We start from the raw sequence: 22,381 nt of genomic DNA, 5'->3' as shown, positions 1-22,381 counted from the left end.
GGCAGCTAAGGACAGATCCCACAGAAGCTGGATAAGTTAACAAACTTTAGATTCCAGATTGTAATTTTTCGTCTGTGCTCATTATACAAAGAAATACAAATCAAAGCTAGCCCTAGTGCTTGAAACTATTTGTTTTAAAGATTCTAAGGTTAGCACAAATTTACTGCCCTCAGCATACTGCTTTGTATAGACATCAAATTAAAAAAAAAACAACAACAACAAAGCTAAAACAAAAAAAGACAGGTCACTCACTGCAAGTTTTGATTTATTTAGCTAAAAAAAGAGCTTAGACTCCTCAGGATTTATTGCCAAAAGTATAATTAAAAAGTCAGCAACATTGTTGTTTCAATTAGACAATAGCGTTCCGTTAAAACTACAAAGGAGCATAAATGTTTAACGAACAGGAAAATTATGGTCCATGCGTCTTGGTATTTTTGTCTTTCATAACCGACAATCCCATTGTTCCCAGAAGCACAAACAGGTCTCCAAAACGCACTTAGCCCAATCCAGTGAGCATATAAATATACAAATGACTTGAGAGCGAAGGAAAATCAAAGCATTTAGACCACCAGGAAACCAGAAGATAAGATGCCCTCTGGCCCAGCCAGCAGTCCATACCAAGGAAAAAACTCCCCTTAAAGAGGCTGAGTAATTTTGCCTACTAATGAATGCAGGTTTGGGACTCTCGCAATTTTGGGACAATTATTCTTTTGGAGCACAAGACAAATCTGAACAAGATTACACATGTTAAATGATTAAAAGAAATTATTTTACCTTTACAAAACACTCCGAGAAGAAGTAAAATAATATATGGAGAGCAGAAACAGCAAATGGCAAAACAGACTAGTTCAACAATTAGATGTCTACTAGAAGTTTTATTTGTTTTTACTCAGAACCAAAATAACTTGAACATGTAATAGTGATTAAAAAGATTAAAACAAATAGGTGATTCATTAACATTGACAAAAAATTAAGTATGTCAAAGTGGAGGTACGAAAAAGAAATCCAACACAAGGATTAAATACATACAGTAAAAACGCCTACTCAGGACTAGTTCAAGTAGGCAGTTACTCACCCCGAGACAGACTTTTTATACCTATGATTTCAGAGGCTTTTTTTGTTTCACTTTTAATTAAATAGTATTTCTACCAGACAATCTTTATTAGTGTACAAAGTAGCCTGTTGCCCTTTTCTTTTTTTTTTTTTTTAAAAAGGCAGAAAATAGTCTCAAAAAGGCAGGTGTCAGCATCTTTTTTTTAAAAAAAAACACTGACATTTCAAAAAATGAAGACACTCTGGATCTCACAACATTACTGCAGTAGCTAACAGAGTTGATCAGAATTAGCAATTACTTAGCAGCTTTGTACCAGGCCATGCTCTGTTTTGCTAAGAAGCGTATTTCAGCATGCATAGCACCCAAGGTTGTTTTAGCTGACTTGAAGCAGCCAGCAGCAGGCTTTAAAATTAAAACCAGGTCATGCCAAGGCTCCCCAGACCTGCTGCTGTTTAACCTGACCCTTGACCCTGTGGCCCTTGTTCATTCATTGCTTTCACGGAGTTAATGGAAATGGAACAGTTACTGCACTGATAGCACTGATCGCTGTTTTTTTCAGAATATGAAATCCTTTACACTGAATGAAAACATTAATTCAACAACTGAGCAATCCTGGGAGTCAAGATTTCCCATAAATACTTTTAAAAAGCACACAAAACCAAAAATGTACTTTATAGACAACTAAAATACAGAATTGTGGAAGATGCCATTATCTCCCACTATTAGGAAAATTAACAAATCTACAGACATGCATAACCTTCAAGGCTGGAGACATATTCTCAAGCTACAGGTATGTTGCAATATTTGACTTCTCCACAGTTCACATGCACTTAATATGGTTTCCTTGGTTAAATATTTCGTAAGCAACAGTTCTCTTCTTCACGAAGTTATTACTACTGAAGAACAGGACAGTGTTTCAGACGAGGATGTCTGAAATGATTACTCATCTTCTTTTAATTAGCTACTACTGTCCCAATCACTCGTTAATGAAGATGTGTGTGTGTGCGCGCGCGCGCAGCGGAAAAAAATATTTAAAGTAACCAACCATCAGTGGTCTGCACTGGATTAATAATTGTGAAAATATTTGACAACAAATGTCAACTAGTGTAATATCATTTCCCCTTCAGATGTCCCTGCCAGAACGAGAATGATGATGTTCCTGCCGACCCTTCCACAGGAAAGAGGTTACGCGATAATTACAGTCAAGCAAGGACCTGGGAAAATCCTCTCTCTCCTGTTCTGCTTTGATCTTCAGTCCAGTCTCAGACTTCAGCACCCGAGAGACAGCAGTGTTACAGCGAGACATAACCATTTGATACCCTTGGTCCTCTCAGTTAAGCTTATGGTTGCAAGTTCTATGAGGTTCTGCACGTTGACTTTCCACCTTCCTTGCACAGAGATGGTTTTCTGGGGAGCATCCATGACAGCATGCCTGACATTAGAAAAGTGCAAGCACTAAACACTTCTAACTCCTGTTTCTCCATTCATTCCCAGCTGAGTAACACTTTGGAAAATTCATCTCAATGGATGCCCTACCCAGACACTCAGCAGTGGAAAAAAAATAAATAAAATTGAGTAGTCTGTGACCACTCAACATCTGCTGATGGGAAACATGTTTGGTCCTCAAAGAAAAATTAAGAACAATTCACAGAATCACACCGTAGAACATAAATGCCTTTTGTTGTTATAGTACTAGATGCTTAAGTCAAATATTATAAAGGCAGCATCTACACTTACAGCGAGGAAGAAATAGGAAACCAGGCAAAATTACTCTGTGAAGAGTCCAAGATCAACTTCTGCCACAGACACTACCAAGTAGCAAGCTGGATGTGAACATGCCTGACACGCTGACACACGGGAGCAGGTCTGAACCCATTCCCACCTCCGGGCTCGCTCTCCCCTCAGTTATTTATCCACAAGCACATGCTCAGCTTCAGACCCAGGCTGCCCCAAGTCCTCCTTAATGTGGTCAGCCTAAGCATGCCCCAGCCCCATCTACCTGGTGTCCTGGGTAGCTCTTGCACATACTAGGGGTGCTGGGAGCCTGGCCAGCCTGACCGATGGGCAGTCATGCCAGCTAGCAAGACAGCCACACACTCGGGCATGCTACCAAGCCCACTCTTTGATCAACTGCAGTCCCATCCTATGTGAGACTCACAACTTTACACATCACCAGGAGCAGCGGGGACACAACTGTGGCATTTACCAGGCAGATCCCAAGTGGTTGCACAATTGCTGCTCCTCATTCACAGGAGTATTGGCAATCTCTAAAATTGTGTTAAGTCTCACAGGTACTGAGGTCACCAATTAGCTTCAGTAACACACTAGAGCCATTAATCTGGAGTTCTGTGGTGATAATTTTTTTCTGTATACTGCAGTAAGAACAAATTTCAGCCCATAAATGCAGAAGTGAACCTTGGAATCACCTTTACATCTTGCAAAGGGGATGCTCCCTCCTCCCACCCTATGCTCCCCAGCTTCCACTCAATCCCCAGGGTCCCCTCATGATGGCTCGGGGAATTGGATGGTAACAGAAGCAGCTGCATGAATCTCCAAAATGTTCTTAGAGAGGCGGGGACACCTCTGCGCCTTCTGCAGAGGTTCTAGTTTGAGCAGTCCTGTCCAACACCTGCCATTTGCATGCACCCCCTCTGCATATGAACAACTCAGACCCAGGAAAAACAAGATGTTAAAAATAACCTCCAAGAGGAGATCAGGCTACTCTCAACCCAACACTCCCCTGAGCCAATTCTCTAGCTGCACAAACAGCTCCACTGACACAGGTGAGTGAGTGGAACAGAGGCAGGAACAAGTGGCCACAGCCTGCTTAAATCGGTGCTACCTCTGAAAAATGCATGTGAAATCATGCCTTATCTCTTCTGAGGGATAGGAGTTTGTGGAAGCAAGCAGGCAAGACCCAGTTCAGGCAGAAAGACTAAAGGGAAAGACAGGGAGATATGAGTGCTATCTTAAGGATAATCTCCCCTTCCAAGCTCCTCAATTAGCATGAGAATCAAACGACTGGTTCTTTAGCCTGTTCTTTCACCTAACTGTCCACCTTCCTCCCTTAAAGCTGATGGTGCAGGTAGCACTGCAGCACCCCCGTCCCCGTTCCTCCCTCTAAAGAGGGACACCGCAGGCAGCGCTTTGTGCAGCAAGGTGTACCACCTCTCCAGAAAATCCAGCAAATCCCGCTGAAGGATGAGACAGGAAAGTATTTTTTCACGCTTTCTATAGCCCTTCAGCTGCCTAGTCCTCTACATCAGCACTTTACTAGCATAAAGCCCACAAAAACACATCCAGTGACACTGATGGACTAACTGACCTCAGAATAATGAGTTTCCCTCTACAGTCTTCCCTGTAGGGAAGATATGTTTTTAAGTAAAAGAAAGGCCATGTGGAGGACAATAATTGTACTCTCTGGATTAGGTTTTAATGGATATAATTAGAACCTAAAAAAAAAAAAAAAACAAAACAAAACAAAAAACAACAACAAAAAAACATTCCCACGCAAACTCTCTCCACCAGTCTAACATCTCATTGCACCTGGTCATCTTTTCTGAAAACAAAAGTATTTGTCTTCTCATGTTACACTTGTGTACACAGAGCCCAGGGGATTTCTTTACTTTTTATTTCCTTTCCAAACCCTTACCTACTACCTATGAATTTTCTAAACACCTTAACCAGAAACAGATCACAGGCATACCTGCAACAGGGGAAGTGCTGTTACTTGAGGGTACATGCTCTGCAGCGCTCTTATGTTCCTCACAGTGGTAACAGCAGCAGCACTACAGAGCAGGGGATGAAGGGCATTAATGCTCCAGTCTTGGTAGCTTACATCTATGCCATACTGTTCCTGTTGGGAAGGAAGGATAGTCCTGTAGCTTAGTAGCATCTGAGACCCCTCTGGGAACCGCTTTTGCCCTAGTTTCTTACACGAGTTAGGTTTCCGCTGCACTGTTTTTCTATTTCAAAGTTGACTGTGGTGCAAAGTTGCTCCTTCTCACCTCCCCCCATATTTGCCTCCCGCTCCCATTAACTGCACTTGATCTGCTGCAGCTTAGCTTCTCACCCTTTGATGAATCAACTCTAACTAGGCTCGGCCAACGAGTAACTTCTGGGCTCCTTTTACCTTCGTACAGTCCTGGAACTGCCTGCTGCTTTGGGATGCCATCCATCACTGCTTCTTGTCAGCTCTTTCGCAGTTCATCTGGTTTCCCTCCCAACTCAATGACTGCTCTTTTGGCTGCTCCTCCCTGCCTCACCGGCATCCCTCAGGGCTCCGTCCTTATTCCCTTCCTTGCACTTAAATCATTTACTGCTCTTATCTGGCCACCTAAGGCATTAGTTCCCATCCCCGCACAGACGAACTCCCAAACCCCACTTTGTTCCTGGCTCCTACCACAGTCAGTTTAATTTCATGCCAGTAACTACCTTTTATCCTCTACTCTGTCAGCTGATGTTTGAAAAGGCCAGGACAAAAATTATTTTATCTTTCTCCTCTGGACCGTCCCATCTCTCCCCTATCAGGGCAGCCAACCCTGCTGTTTTCTTTTGTGGGATAATGTCTTTCTTTCACTCCTTGACAGGCAGGCTGTCACCAAGCCCCTCTCAGTCCGATGCCTCATCAGGCTCCTCCTCTCCGCCTCCGTTGGCACAAAGGCTCCCGAGGAGCCCAACAAGGGTTTGCATCTGAGCAGCACGAAGCGTAGCCGAGATTACACTCGTGCCTGGGGCGCTCCTGCCTGCACCAGAGCTGTAGTGAAAGAGAACTGTCGTCTCCTCCTTGGCCCCTGCCATCTCCCGCCCTCCATCTTCCTTGCCCCGTTACTCTCCCCCGCCGCCTCCTGCAGAAACACGAACAACCCAGGCAGGTAAAATGGCCTTCCCGCCTGGCTGCCTCACGGCGGCTGCTCGGCGCCGCACGCCAGCAGGCCGCCGCCACGCTCCCAGCCCGGCCCTGGCCCTCACGCCGAGCCGCCATCGCGGGAACACAGACATCGGCTCTACCCCACGGCCTACGGGGGCGGGCGCGGAAGGGGGTAAATAACAACAGCCCCTGGTTTTAGGCCCATCGGCACGAAGCCTTTGTGGAATCCGACACACGCTGGGGTGGCAGGAGAAGAGGGAGCGCCAAACGCCAGCTCCCGGCGCCTCTCCCCGCCCCGGGACAGGCCCCTCTCCCGCCGAGCCCGCCGCTGGCTCCGTCCCGGTCCTGCTGCGTGCCCCGAGGGGCCTGGCACCACGGCCAGCGTCCCCTCGGGGTGTCGGAAGGCACGGGGCGCTCCCCACTTCACAGGCTGTCGCCCTCAAGTGTCGCCCACTTTACAGGAGTTTTCGCCGCCGCCGCCAGGCCCGGGTCCGGCCGCTGCGGCCTGCGGCCTCCGCCGCCCTGCGCCCGCCCGGGCGGGAGAAGGGCTGCGGCGGGGCCGGGACCGGCGGCAGCGGGCGGTTTCTTCCTCCTCCAGAGCCGCTACTGAGAAAGTTACTTTTTAACCCCGGGCGGAGGCGCCGGTCTCCGGGCAGCCGCGGGCCCGCCGGGAAAACAAGGTCAGGGCGCCGAGGCTGAAGGCGCCGCACGTAGCGGCTAGGGCGCCCGACTCCGGGGAGCAGCCGGGCAGGGCCGGGCCGGGCCGGGGCCCTTCCTCCCGCCGCCCGCGGGACGGGCCCGGGGCACCGCCGGCCCCCTGCCCTGCCCGCCCGGCACCGGCCGAGGGGAGGAAGATGGCCGTGTCCGGCCCGGGATAAAAGCCCTTTGTTGTGCCAACACAAAAGCCAAGAAGCACTTTTCGTCCGAGGCCTTCGGAGGGCGGAGGCTGCTCCGCTCTTCTAGGGCGAGAAGAACTCCCTACCGAAAAGTGACCCTCGAGGTGAGAGGGAAAAAAAAAAAAAAGAAAAAAAAAGAAAAAGAAACTCAAAGGGGAATTAATAAAAAAATAAATCACGAAGCCCCACAACCAGATGAAAAGCGAAGTGGGGGGCCGCGAGCCGCAGCCTTGTCCTCGGGCGCTCTGGGAGTTCCTGTGCCGCCCAGTCCGGCATCGCTTAACGGAGGGAGAAACGCCGTCCCGGCAGGTCGGCGTCCGCCACCGGAGAGGGGGCAACCCAACCAGCCAGACGGGCCGGCCAGCCCCGCGCAGCGGGAGCAGCGGCGTGCCTGCGATCACTTACTTGTCCGTCTCTTGTGACATGTTTGATCCAATGAACTCTCTCCCCTTTTCCCGGTGCCTCCGTCTCCCTGGCGGAACTGGACTTTCAGGTCTGTACAGGTGAAGGTGTGTGTGAACGCCCGGGACGGCAGAACCAGAGCTACTGGTAATTCTGCTTTCCTTCCCCCCCTCTGCCGGCTCCGCAGCCAGCCGCCGAGGCAGGACAGGTAGAGCCCCCTCCCCCTCGCATGTGGGGAGCGGCGGGGCTGAGGCGCCGGCGAGGCTCGGCACGGCACAGCGCGACGCGGCTCGGCGCAGAAGCGGCCGGGCCGGGCGCGGACAGGTAACTTTCCCGAGCGGCGCTGGATTCTTTCACTAAAGGAGCGGGGCAGAGGGACGAGCCGCCCCCTGATTGGGCGGCGCGGGCCGGCAGGTGCGCTGCCATTGGAAGAGGCGCGCACAGGTAAGGCCGCCGCCGAGCTCCGGGTAACGCACCTCGCGCCCGCGCCGCGCCGGGAGGCAGCCGCTGCCGAGGGGAAGGGAGGGAGGAAGGGAGGAAGGGAGGGGGAGCCGGCGCTGAGGCGGCGGGCGACGCCACCGTGAAACAACCCCTCCCGTCCCTCGCCGCGGACGAAGCGGGCCGGCCGCGCTGGGGAGGCGAGGCGCAGGGCCGTTGGTGCCTGAAGAGGCCCGTGGCGAGTGGCGCGGCGCGACGCAGCGTGGCACCCGTGCGGGCCGGCGGGGCTGTGCCTCAGCGAGCCGGCCGCGCCGCCGCCTGCCCGCTGCGCGTGCCGGAAAGGAGTAGCCGTTCCCAAAATCCTCCGGTTGCCGCGGCCGGCCTGTGGCGGTCGTTGGATTGCGCCCAGAGAGATGTCGGCCTTAGGCTTTTTGTTGGGTTTCAGGGCTTTTTTACTTTTTTTTTTTTTTTTTTTTGGATCTTACCCACGATTGGAACCAGCCAGGTTTGGTATCGGTGAACGTCTTGGTGCAGAAGGCGTCTCATGGTAGAGGAGATGACAAGCGGTGCCGTGAGATGACACCCACTGCGTGGATCTGAGAGCGAACGGTGGAGCCGGGCAGCGGAAGGGTCTGTTTTGTCAGGAGGGGAAAGCTGGAGCAGGGTGTTTAATGAGGAAGGCTTTGTTATGCAGAGGCGACGTGGATAGAGAGGGCTCCGCCATCCAACTGTTAGTCACCCTGTAGTCCAGTACACCCTACTGTGTGTGTGCTTTGCCCCAAGACCTAAGTGGGCTTATAAGGGTCAGGATCGGGCTGTGTGGGCAGCAGCTTTGCCCCTGATCCCCTGATGAGGAAGCTGGGGAAGATGGATGGCCTCTCCCCTCTTTGGGTCAGTTTCAGAAGAGGGAGTGGAAAGGTAGCAGAGAGACTTCCATCTGCTCTCACCTGTTCTCAGTACCTGTCCCTCCACCAAAGACAGATCAGGACCCCACTAATTCTTCCTTCTACCGCTTGTCCTCCTGGAGACGTCTTCCAACATCTATGCATCCAACTTGACTGCTGATAATCTCTACTGTACAAACAGTGCTGTATACGTCAAGAATGCACCATTGTGTGGGGTAGGCCATTATATTACTTAGTGATCTTTGCAAGAAAATCAGCCGAATGATGCCAAAACGATCACATTTTTACTGTCTTAGATTAAAGCATTTTCCATTTTCTACCTTTGGTTTCACCTGACAGGGGAAGGTAGTTGAAGGGATATTCACAGAAATATATATTTGTATAACCAAATACATATGTATACATACATATATATATTAAAATAACATGTAGTAGTGTGATCTGGGGCCTGGTCATCTTCCTTCACCCACTCCTGCAGTTGAAATCTTGAAGCTGTAAAGCCTTTGGCATTATGGAATTACAATCAGGCACAAGTATCTATTACTGGGTCTCAGGCCTTATCTGTATTCATAGTAACTAACCAAATTAAGCCAATTCAGTATAAATCAGTTTTAAATCAGCTTAAACATAGCTCCATGAAGATTTCCGTCATTTAACTGAACAGAATTAGAAAATACTTTAGCTAGATTAATGATGCTTTGATTGAGCACCAGGTATTAGCCTTTCTCTTCCTCCATTCACCAGTCACAGGAAAGAAACGTTATTATGCAGTCTGTAAATCCAGTCTGAAGTTGCTAATGTGGCCTGAATTTTGAATAACAAATACTTTTATTGAACTTGTAGGACATTATTCATAAGAATGCTTGTATGAATTATTCTGTGTAATACATTTTCATGAAGCCATAAGGCTTCATAAAACACAGAAGAGAAACAGTAATTTATTCATTACAAATAATGCAGTCGTTTTGAATACAGAACTACTATGTAATCTTAAAACAAGTTGAGCCTCTCGGGCACAGTGCTGTGAGATACTGTGAGTTGCTTTGGAGAAATAATGGTGGATTCCTATAACAGTTCAAGTTAGTGAAGCCCCTCTGTAAACTGCAGAAACAATGAGGTTTCTTTCCCAAATATTTGTTACGCTGAAAGAAACTTTGAGACCTGAAAAGGTTACCTGTTTGAGCACCATCAATAGGATTAACGCCAATTCGAGTATCCTCTTTCTCTTTTTTTAATTTTTCAATTATGAGAAACATTCAGATGTCAGTTTTTCCCCCCTTTTTTTTCCCCTGTGTGAAACACATAGGAAGAAGGAGAGGACGATGAGTGATGAATACTTCTGAAAATGCCACCACCTTCCCCAAGGCAGAAATGCTGCTGATGTGTGATTTTACAAGAAAGAAAACTGTATTTGATGCCATCTGCAGTCCTGGACCAAACCCAAACTGTAACTCAAACTGAAATGGAGTTTGTTGTTCTAGTACTGGGTTGAATACAAAACTGCCTTTAGCAGCCTGCTCTCAGGAGAGATCTTCTTAGAATGAAGTAGTCAGGAGACTGAATTACTGCTCACCATCTTAGAAGGTGTTCCAAGGTTAGGAATATAAGTGGAAAATACTGTAATGAACTCTTGATTTGAGGTTGTTGGAGATGACAACTGTTATTTAGTTGAGTTTTGCTTAGATGGAAAAATATGCCCTGAAAATTGTTTTAACTAGGCAGGTAGGTGTAGGGCTCATCGTTTTCTTCATGAACCTTTTGCTTCAGACTGCAGACTGGAATCAAATTGAAAGTGTCAGAGTCCACCTCTAGCTGAGCAGGTCAAACAAGTCCTACCTAATCCAGCCTGATGCTCACTCTTCATGATCTACAAGATTATTCTAAACTAATCTCTTAGTCATTGAAAAATCAGCTGATGTTATTTCTGGCCAGACCAGTCTCGCTTCCTGTAGATAAAGGCTGTGTAGAGCAAAAATGAAATAGTCATGCAATACATTATTGAAAAATCTAGGAATTGTCTTTGGAATGCGGAGGAAAAATTTAAAATAGTAAACTACTAATTTTCATACTGTATTTGCTTCTTCATTTGCGCAGCAGCTGGTAGTTTTTTTGTGGCATGGTCAGGATTCAGAGTAGAATTCAACTGTCTACAGCTTTACCTCATGTTTACGCTATTTACTCCATAGCAGCTAGCATCAATGTTGTGTGGACTTGCCAGCACTGGGTAAAGGAAATAGAGTGTACAAATAAGGCTTAACTGGGTTTACTAATTGCACTAAGTACCTAGAAGATCCTTCAGAAAACTATTAAAAGAAGTCTATGTGATAAAAGATGTTGCAGAGATATTTATGTCAAAACAGTGTTGTAAAGCAGTTCAGTGAGAGAGCAGATGTTTGAAAACAACTGTTTTCAGTAGGCAATGATTACCACTTTTTTTTTTTCTGTCTTTCTGTGGCATTGATGGCTGTTGATATAAAATGTACTCTCTCACAGCAAGTTCAAAGACAACCACCTACCTACTAATTTTGTGATATGCAACATTTATTGTTAATCCTCCCCATAGCCTTTACTTTGTAGTCATCTTCTGTAAGAAGCTATTTATTGGAATCTGTGCAGACCTTGATCCTCAACTGACTTCAATGAAGCCATCATGTACATCAAAATAAGCTTAAAAGATTTCAGTGCAACCCTCCTGTTCCCCAAACAGATCATTCTTATGCTCTAAGAATTAATTACTCTGCACTGTTAATTTTAAGAAACTAATTCTAAGTAACCAAGATCTTGATAACACTTTACTTCTCATGCCTCACAATGAACTATAAAAGTTCAGTCAGAATAGAAGATCTTGTGATTAAAGGTAAGTACTTGCGGATTTCATAGAACCATAGAATGGTTTGGGTTGGAAGGGACCTCAAAGATCATCTAGTTTCAACCCCCCTGCCATGGGCAGGGACACCTTCCACTAGATCAGGTTACTCAAAGCTTCATCCAACCTGGCCTTGAACACCTCCAGGGATGGGGCAGCCACAACTTCTCTAGGCAACCTGTTCCAGTGCCTTACCACCCTCAGAGTAAAGAATTTCTGCCTTAGATCTAATCTAAATCTCCCCTCTTTCAGTTTAAAGCCATTATCCCTTATCCTATCACTACACACCCTTGTAAAAAGTCCCTCTCCAGCTTTCTCGTAGGCTCCCTTTAGGTACTGGAAGGCTGCAAGAAGATCACTTCAGAGTCTTCTCTTCTCCAGGCTGAAGAACCCTGTCTCGGCCTGTCTTCATAGGAGAGGTGCTCCAGCCCTCGGATTATCTTCGTGGCCCTCCTCTGGACTCGCTCCAGCAGCTCCATGTCCATTTCTCACCTGCTGTCTGGAAACTGCAATTTGTGCTCCCCAAATAGATCTGCTGGGATCCCTTTAGCAACTGGAGCTCTCTGGTGCCTCCACAATCGTGTATGATAGCAGCAGTTTGGCAGTATAGAGGACCATGGAATATCAAGCATTTCCTGGCCACAGGGAAAGGTGTGAAGCCGAGCGTGGCACTTTCTATTTGAAATGCTGATTTGCATTTCTTTTAGATTCATCAAAGCAGTATGGAAACATGTAAGAAAAAATAGGAGGGGCTTTATTTATTTTTGTTTTGCTCATTATAAGGGTAGAATTCATGGTTCTGAAAGATGTCAAAGTTATAATATGCCTTCAACAAGGCCAAGTGCAAGGTCCTGCACGTGGGTCAGGGCAATCTCGAGCACAAGTACAGGCTGGGCGGAGAATGGATCGAGAGCAGCCCTGAGGAAAAGGACTTGGGAGTGCTGGTGGATGAGAAGCTCAACATGAGCTGGCAATGTGCGCGTGCAGCCCAGAAAGCCAACTGTATCCTGGGCTGCATCCAAAGAAGCGTGGCCAGCAGGTCGAGGGAAGTGATTCTGCCCCTCTTCTCTGCTCTCGTGAGACCCCACCTGGAATACTGGGTTCAGCTCTGGAGTCCCCAACACAAGAAGGACATGGAGCGAGTCCAGAGGAGGGCCACGAAGATGATCCGAGGGCTGGAGCACCTCTCCTATGAAGACAGGCTGTGAGAGTTGCGGCTGTTCAGCCTGGAGAAGAGAAGGCTCTGGGGTGATCTGACTGCAGCCTTCCAGTACTTAAAGGGGGCCTACAGGAAAGCTGGGGAGGGGCTTTTTACAAGGGCGTGTAGTGTTAGGACAAGGGGAAATGGCTTTAAACTGAAAGAGGGGAGATTTAGATTAGATCTAAGGAAGAAATTCTTCACTTTGAGGGTGGTGAGGTACTGGAACAGGTTGCCTAGAGAAGTTGTGGCTGCCCCATCCCTGGAAGTGTTCAAGGCCAGGTTGGATGAGGCTTTGAGCAACCTGGTGTGGAGGATTTCTCTGCCCATGGCAGGGGGGTTGGAACTAGATGATCTTTGAGGTCCCTTCCAACCCTAACCATTCTATGACTCTATGATTCTATCCTGCATATCTGCAATGCTGAACTAAAGCAGTGTGGCACACACAATGCTGTTTCATCTTAAAACAGGAGAAGTCATTTTTAGTGATGAAAATAGCTCCCAGTATGGAAATCCCTTCAGGATTGAGATATTGAGACAGCTAAGAAGACGGCAAAGTCTGACAATGGATTGGAATATTAGTTTCATACTTGATTAGCAGACATTAAAGTACCAAACCATTTCATAAAGATTACTCACAGTTTTGGAACCAATTCAGTAGAATTTAATATAGAAAGATAGCTTTTTCTGCAGAAGCTTTGACCTACCTGATAGCGTTTTTTAGTGATTCACTCAAGCATTTTGAGACATTGGGAAAATACAATTAGGTCACCTAATGACAGTAATTTTGCTTTTAGTGTAAAACCGTAGTGTGAAGAAGGCGTCGGCAGCATCTCTGAAAGACAGTTTAATGTGATGTGGGTTCTGTGACTCTGGAAATATGTTAATTAAGCTGACATTAAAATTGTGTATCGTCATTGTGAGGCAGAGCTAGAGAACCTAAATAACCTGACCTGTGAGAAAAACGTTGAGTGCATCTTCCTGAAGCTTTGTCCAGCTTCCTGTGTTAATCAACGGGATCTTTGCATCATCATAAAACAAAATGCAAATTCATAGACACATTTTGAATAATCCTAATTTTAGAATGAGAGTAATATGCTGTTAGTTTAGCTAGGTTGTGAATAGTTATTGGGGAATATAAGAAGAAAATTGTCCTAATTTTTTTCTTTAATTACTAGAACTTGTTTTTAAATTGTCAGTAGTAGTTTAAAAGCAACTTTTTCTTAAAATCAAAGTTTGCTCCCTTTCCTCTCTCTTTCCTCTTCTCTCTTTCCTCTCCCCTCCCCCTCTCCTATCTCTTTTTTCTTTCTGCCTCCTACCTTCTCTTTTTTCTTCCTGTCACCTTCTTGATAACACAGAATTTCTTCAGTTTTACAAAATGAGCCCACAGTTGTTCTTGGTACTGCTGTGGGTGCCTGGTGGAGATAGGCTGGCTTTCTCTAAATTCCATGGAGGCCAGCCTGAAGGGCTTTCACTAGGGAATGGGAATGACCAAGCCTGTGTTTGCCACTGAGGCTATTGCTCCCAGCTGTCAGCAGTCAGCTCTTGAATCATTATGACTTACAGAGCACCATTTTAAATAGGAATGTGACCAATGTGTGGAAAACCTAAGAGCTTCAAATGTCTTTGCATTGGTTATAAGCATGTTAAAAGTTTTAAAAAATATAGAAGCTCCACAGGTCTAAAATATTGCACTACAATAATAAGCATTCTCAAAACCAAGGATGAATGTGTCTCTTTTTGCTCTAACAGTCTGTCCAAAAATAGGTGTAAGTGTTCCAGCATGCAGAGGTGAAAGATGGCATATAAACAATTGCTTGTTTACTTTTCCCACACTCAGGAACTAGAGTAAATGCAGCCCAAAGAATCCACAGAAATACTTTCCAGTTGGAGCAGCACGAGTTGGGAAACAAAGCTGTGGACATATCATCCTGTTCGCTTAAAATCAATGTGGTTTTCCTTCAAAACAGGTCAATACTATAATCAAATAGCAAGGTACTTAAGAAATCTCAGCAAATGGAAAAAGCTATTTACAATCTGCTAAATAAGAGGTGGGGTAAATAGCCCCTAGGCTGTTGCTCGCCTGTCCTTGTGGCTGCCCTCAGAAGCAGGCAAATGTTGTTTTATTTGAAGGGCAGAGGATAAAGAGGATTGTCTGGTGGCACAAAAGGAACCAGTGTCGGAGCCAGGAGAACTCTGCAGTGCCTTGTTCTATGGACTAGACCATGTGTCTCTGTGTTTCTGTTTAAGCTTTGTCAGCTCTGCTTTTAGTACCTTTACAGACAGGTGTAGCAATGTCACTTTCTACTATTTGTTGTTATTCTCTTTTGAAATAGAGGAGTATTTCAGAAGAAAGCCTCCAACTGAATTTGTTCATAAACATAAAGGCAGTATATAATATATGACTCCATCAGGCTTTTTGGACAATGTAGGATCAGAGCTTGTTGACATAATCTTTGGCCTTTCTTATTGCCTAGGTTTGGGTCTTCAGTGCTCAGGAGCTTCAAGATCTTTTAGTCTATGACTTGGGGAAGACCCCAGTTCTAGATCCACTGCAGCTGCTTCATCAGCTTGTCCTATCAGGTTCACCATCTCAGTGATACCATGTTTATCCAATGCACATGCCCTGCATGCACCTACAAGCCTGCTTTATCTCCACTCAGACTGCTGTGAAAGTAAATTTTGCTATTCCTCTGCTGCTGCAAGGACTTCCCTGACACCCAGGGAGATGTGATAACTACTCTGTCTCGTTCCGCCCCTGTGTTGTGGGACAGCCAGACCCAGGAATTGGGCTCTCAGTGCCTCACTTTGACCTGCTGGTTCCAAGTTCCTTCACACCTCATTTTTCTTTTGCAGTGTCGCTGTTACCTGTGTGCATTATTACACTGCCCAATCCAGTATTGATTTTTAAGGTTTTTTTTTAATGCAGATTGGAGTTACTAGGTAATTTCAACTCCTTCAGCTGTCTTCCATGGCTGTGGCATATGCTTCATTATAGCCCTACCTTTGTTTCTCTGAGTCCCTTGTTCAAGAGAAGGATCAGACAAAACATCCGTGTTTTCTCAGTTCATTCAGGATGCAGAAAATTCTTACCATGTCATGCCCTAGACACTGTGTGTAAATAGTTGCACTGCAGATTTTGCTTCCTTTGTTTCGGTACAGAAAGCAAATCTTTCAGAGTAAACAGATTTACAACATCTGTGCCTTTCCCTTACGTTTGTGTTCCTTTTCCTTCTTCCCAAGTAAGTGGAAATCTTTGCAGCAGGAAGAAGCAAGGTGAAAGTATTCTGCAGTGAAGAAGTTTTATGTGGCTCCAGGACAGAGATGCTGAGTATTTGCTTGTCTCTGACTTGAAAGCAGTACCTGGAGATGGCTGTTTGTTTATATGGAGTGTTTGGGTGTGAGGGGCAAAGCAGGCAGATTTACATTTCTTTACTGTTTTTTTTCTTTAGCTCCCACACATGAGCAATAGCCCTGCGGGGAAGGGTGGGGGCGAGATGTGTATATTGCTCCTTATTTCACCATAAACTTTGCTCTGAGTACTAGGACTTCTCAGGGCAAGGCAAACCCTGCTTTACCATCGCTGAGGGTATAAATCACTCCTCTGCTTAATCAATACCACTGTTAAGGTGCTTGAGAAGAGAGGCAAAATCATATACTGGGGCCGTGTCCCTCCAGAGTGAACTAGGTGCGGGAGGACACGTCCAAAAGTCGGAGAAACCTGTGTGAGAGGGAGGCCACACTGACACCCTGCAGTCTGCTAGCCTCAAGGCGAAGATGTATGGTATCATGGAGAAGTTGCTCAAGCTCTCCCAGCCCAGGCACCAGCTGCCAGAGACAGTTCCTGACCTGCGAAGCTTTCAAAGGTGTGCGAGGCAGACGTGGGGAGGTAGGTGCAGCACCTCTCCATTTTATACGTGAGGTTTTTGAGCAACAAACTTGCCAAAGGTTATGTGGGACATCTGTGCCGAGCCAGGAATTTATTACCCCTTGCCCAAATCTCAGGCTGGTGCCAGATGGAGACAGGTAGTTTATTGAATGCTCCAGCCTGACTCCTGGAAAGTACTCTTGCATTCCCAGTGAAACCAGTGAGTTCTCCAGTTTAGAATACATTTATTTTTAAACTGTATGGGCAGGGTTTACATGTTTTGACAAACTTGTGCTGGAGAGTTGAGTGCCTTGTGGATTCTTAGTCCCTGAAACATCATCATGCCTAACTGCTCGTTAAACCTGCTGCTGGGTAGAATCCCGCATCTCTCCTCTGGGCTCCATGCCTGAGAGAGTGCAAGATGCCTTTCTCAGTCTAGCCTTGCCCTTTTTTTGTTTAAATCACTAGCAAAGGTGAAGGTAGAGTTTACAGGGGGAAAACAATTTGGAGTGAATTGCACTCACAAAATAGACAAACTGCATTTGAAATGTAGGATTTTAAACCCAAATGTCTTTATCTCATTATCAGAGCTAATTGGTTCAGCCTATGTGCAGCATAGATTGAATTTTTAATGTTGCACTGATAATTCTAAGCTGACATAAGCATCTAGACAGGATAACTGATGATGTGGTATCATGTTTGTCTTCAGGACAGGTCTTACCTTGGGCAGAGTGGAGTCCATCCTCGCCAGAGTTTTATAACTCTTGATAAAACCTTTCTCAGTCTTATGTATGTATAAAGTGCAGGTGGTAGACACTGAGCTTGGTACCACAACGCAGTGGAGCAGGAAGTAATCCCGTAGCGGGGATTCCTGTGGTATCCCCAAGGTCACAGCGATGAGCAGGCAGCAAGTCATGTAAATAGCAGGACCTAAGAGGATGTCAGAAGGTCCTGTCACTCTGGCTCTCCTGGGATCTTGTTTGTAAGGCGAGGGGGGAATATTGCATGCTTCAACCCTCTTTCTTACAGTGAAGATGAATAAAGCATATTTTGTTGAGATTCCTAACAGTAAACACATGAGAGTCACCACTGGTTGACTTAACCCAGTAGAAGAGCATGTGGGTGCCCAAAGGGGCTTTCTCTCTTTCTTACCCTAGGTCATGCATTTCTGCCCTCTTGTGTCACAGCAGCAGCCTTGCTCTTTCATCTTCCTGAAAACTGGTTTGGTGGTTTTTTTTTTTAATAGGGTTAGTTTTCAGGCAAGTAAGTAGGCTCGTTTGACCCCCTAAAACTCCATTCCCAAACTGTGGAAGTGCTGGAGCAAAGAAAAGGAAGGGGGTGGTAGCTGTAGGGCAGGCCCACCTCTCTTGGTAGCAGCCTGGTTTTAGCTTTGCATTAAAGCAATTGTGAAAGTGCATGCAAAGCAGTCTTTTCTGTTCGGAGTGAATGAACGCCTTCCAGGTGTAAGCATGGGGAATTAATTATAGTATCTGCACAGCCCACTTCTTCTGGAGTCTCACACACGGCTGGCTCACGTGACATCTCTCAGCATTAGAGAGACATGGCATTACCATCAGCTCTGGCAGCATCTATTTCTTGAACCTTTCAGCCTCCTCCAGCAGCTGGAGTGGTGGTGAATTTCTGCAAATACAGGACAATCCGCAGCATCAGCATCACTGTAGACCCTGTGAAACTGCTGAATTCATGGAAGCATATGGATGAGTGCAGCTATCTGATCAAGAAGGTGTTTTGTAAGTCACAGGTGAAATGACCATCTTTTTTTTGAAAGGTGTTTGTGCCTGGTATTTATCGACAGTGTTATGAAGAATATCAGTCATTCAAGTTGTCCTTTGCACCGCATCTCTGTTCTTTGCTTTGGAAGTGACTTCACAGCTGGCTAGCGCTCAAATTCTCTTAGCTCTAGATAGTGGATGCCTGGGGTCAAATTCGATGCTTTGGCCCTCCAAACCCAGCCTTGCAAGATGGGGGGCGGGGAGGGGGGGATTCCCCTTGATCTGTGAGATTCCCTTTGGGTTTCAGAGCTTCCATCAGGGCAGGGAGGGGGAAGGGAGAACAAGGATATCTGAAAATCTTCAGTGTAAACAAGGCCAATTATACACAGACCAATTACCCCAGTGTAAACAACCAATCACACTATAATGGGGGAACCTTTTGAGCCTGAGGAGGGTGCTTTGAAGTGCCTCTGCTCAGAGATTGACTATTAATGCAGAGAATTGCACCATTACCACCAGCAGCAGCTGTCGGCTCCAGTGAGTAGAGTTTGGTGGCAATGACAATGGAGCTGGGCAGATTAGGAGTTGTGATATGACAGTACAGTAGTTAAAATTCCAACAGCGATCAGGCAGTAGCCAGTGGCAACCTGGCTGTAGGCTTGCCTGCATCAGCCAACACATATCATTGATGGCAGTGTGAAGGAGTTGGAATTTTTAGTTACATATATGTGTAGTCATAGAATTACAGAATCACATAATCTTTGAAGAACCATTTGTTATTGCCTTTAAACCTAGGAAACGGTTTGATCTGCACTTTACTGACCAGTCACTTTCCCAGTAAGTCTGCAGCCTCCTCTGGCTTTAGGTCACTCTAAGCCCCAGGTGTCATTTTCTCCTTCAAAGCACTATACCACTTGTTCAGCAGGCCTGATCCTGCAGTGTATGGAGCCCACTGAGAATCTTTCTGATTTTGTGAGCTGCTGATCAGGCCCTATAGGGTTCAATTCAGCCTGTTTGCAGGTGAATGCTGTTACCTGCAGGTAACAGAAGGGTTCCCCAGCCTGGTCTCCGGTTCTAGAAGGGGAATCAAACACAGTGATTTCTTTGTGGACTCTTCTCCCCATGCCACGTGCCTTACTCCTCTCCTAAAGTTCCCTTAACATTCACTGTGTACAGCCGCTGTTCACTCTGGGATCGACGTGCTGGTTTTGCCTTCCTGCGTTCAGCAGACCTGCATCATGTACCTCTAGACATGACACATCAGTGCAATAAGGGCAGACATTCCTCCTGTACGTACAGAAGTGAATTCCAGGTTTTTAGCAGTGCTTTCATCACTTCTCACATTTTCTGGGAAAGAATAGAAGTCATACCCAGGTTAAAATAAACGTGTCTAACTCTAGGGGAGAAGATTGTGTCAATTTAGGCTAATAGCTGCCAAATAGTAGACAGGCAGATACTCTTAAATTGGTTTAATTTATGTCTGCTGGCCCTGACAATTGGAAGGCAAGATAAATACACACAAAGCGTTCAAAGCTTGGGGTGTTGTGATGCTAATTGAAAAGTCACCAAAGGAAGCCTGTGTGCCGCGTGGGAATCTCACTGCATGAGATTAGTGGCTAATTAGAGGCTGGGAGCTGGAGTGCTCTCCTCCCAGCTGTCTCACACCGACAACAGGCACCTTGGCCCGGGCAATCAGTTGTTGCCCCGATACAGGCAATGAAGCACCTATTGTGGGCAACCCACGGTGGTGCGACGATGGGAAGACGCAAATGGTGCCAGGGCAGTAGCAGGCTCTCCTAACCCACACAGAAGCCGTGTCCAAGTTACTACAGTCTAGGTGGCTTGCTGTGTCCTGAGCCACAGCAAAGGTTTGAGAACTGAGCTCTTTTTCCTTTTTAACAGATGCACAAATCTTGTCATCTTATTTTGTACCTCTTTTCATGCCATGTTTGCAGCAAATAACACAAAATGCTCTGGAGGCCCTGAGTTTCAAACTCTGCTTTAGACTCTGAAGTGAATGCATACAGGTGGTGGCACCCCCTTCCTTGCATCGTGTTTTAGAATCTTGACATTTAAAAAATAGAAGTTTCATCTGTCTGTCAGTGTCCCAGTATTTCCCTCTCAAGCTTTTCCCTAGTGTACAAGTGAAGTATAAGAATCAGGGATTTAAATAATACACTTCTGTCATGGATCTAAAAGGTTGGCCTTTAGAAAAAGAGACTCATGCAAATTGTAGGAACTGATGTCACTGATGCATCACTGATCCCACTGAACTAATCAGGGCTTTCTTTGATTAGGCACACATCTAGCTTTCTCAATTGTTTTGTGTTCATTTGCGAGAATCCCTTATTTATTTCTTAATTTAAAAAGGCTGTTTTCTAACTGTTCAGAGTTACGTCCTTTCTTCTTTTCCTCACATTGCTTTTTCAAATCTTAAACAAGTGTAAAGACAGCTTTAAATTATTACACACCATCTTGATTAAACTAATCAGTATTAAACCTCACACAGGCATCAGGGAGCAGAACCAGGAGAGTTCACTTCTGAACAGTACAGAAGCTAGAAAATTTTCTTTCCATGTCACCTGCTGAGTAACACAGTTTTGCACAAACTGGAGTCAGAAGTGGGATAACGTAAGAAGCCTGGGCTCACGGGCTGTGGCCTGGGACTGCGTGAGCTGGTGGTTGTAGAATCAGCTTTTCTGGCAACCAAGGGCACTTTTAGTCCAGTTTCCTTAATCCTCCAGTCATTCAACTCTCTGGACAACTAACCCTGTTCTCCAGCTGTTGAGAAAAAGCTAAATCATCCACAATCTCCTCAATAAGAGCTAATTACAAAGAGGACATCCTTCATATAGTAGCCATGTTGTAAAAGTGATGCTATGGGAAGAGGTAAGGTTTGCCAGCAGACCTAATATCTTGTTTGATCACATACATAGTTGTGAAAAGCTAACAAACTTTCAGACATAGAAGTTCTTCTACAGGTCCTGAAAGAGAAAACGTGAACTTTGAGCTATTCTGGCCCATTCTCAAAAATGCTGTAGAGAGAACAGACATGACAGCCCCAGACAGTCAGCTCTGCCATGGATAAAGCCAGCTTGCAGGGCAGCCCTGAGAGCCCAGGTTCTCCAGGAACCTTAATTGCCTATGTGAGCAACAAATTCCTGAAACTTTGCTCTTCCTTCAGTAAATGTTTGTCGAAACAGGAATGAGAGATACAGGAAAAATCAGCATTTTCTGGCCAAATTATTTCCAACTGGTTTTAGGTGGGTAGTAGTAAAGCTGTCAGTTTTCACATGATGGTTTTTAATCAGACACCCTTTTATTAATCATCTTTTACGTTATCTTCCCGTTTGTCTGAAGCAAACTACATGTGGGTACCGATACTGATGGTTTGAGATATTACTGGCAGTAGCATTAAGATACCCAGCGGAAGCTGGTCGGTGCAGTGACTGACACAGCATGGGAATTCCGTAACAGTGTGAAAGATACTCCATATTGCAGCCTGGCAAGGAGCTAGGAGCAGATAAGACATCTGTTTAATCTCACTGTGAGGTGAAAAAGGGGAAGAATCCCAAATCAAGTGTATTCAGCTGAATGGAGCTTGTGAAGGGGCCGCTGCCTGCTTGAACAGCTTTTGAGAGGAATCTTAAGAGGACTCTCTGGGCCGGTGGGCAGGCTGCCTCTGCCAAGATCCTGCCTCCTCTTGGGAGCTGCAAGAGAAAACATTTACCCTTCCTCCTGGCCAAACTGAAACAGCCCCTTCTCCCTTCCTCCTGCTCCGTGCCAAGCTTGGGGTATCTCCTGCTGCCAAGTGGGGGGCAGCCAGGCCAACACCAACTGCTTCTTCACAGCATCCACTTAAAGTCAAGGCTTGATAATGGTTGTTGGTCCTTGGGCTCCTCTTCGCTTGGGGGAATGATCCTGTCACAAGGGTGTCTCAGATAATGAAGGTGGATGTCAGCAGACCACAAACAGTGCAGCCGTCTCCCCAGAGTGCAGAGGAGGCTCTGAGAGAGAGAGTCATCCGTATAATGATCTCCAGATGCTGTGTCTGATCAATTCCTGTATTGGTGAGGAGTTTTGTGGGGTTCCAGCAGGCTGTCTGCGAGAGGAGGAGACAGGAGAAGGAGGACTCTTCTTCTGTACTTGTT

This window comes from Tauraco erythrolophus, chromosome 3 (genome assembly GCF_009769465.1).
Source record: "Tauraco erythrolophus isolate bTauEry1 chromosome 3, bTauEry1.pri, whole genome shotgun sequence".
Classification (NCBI taxonomy): Eukaryota; Metazoa; Chordata; class Aves; order Musophagiformes; family Musophagidae; genus Tauraco; species Tauraco erythrolophus.
This window is presented reverse-complemented; position numbering follows the sequence as displayed.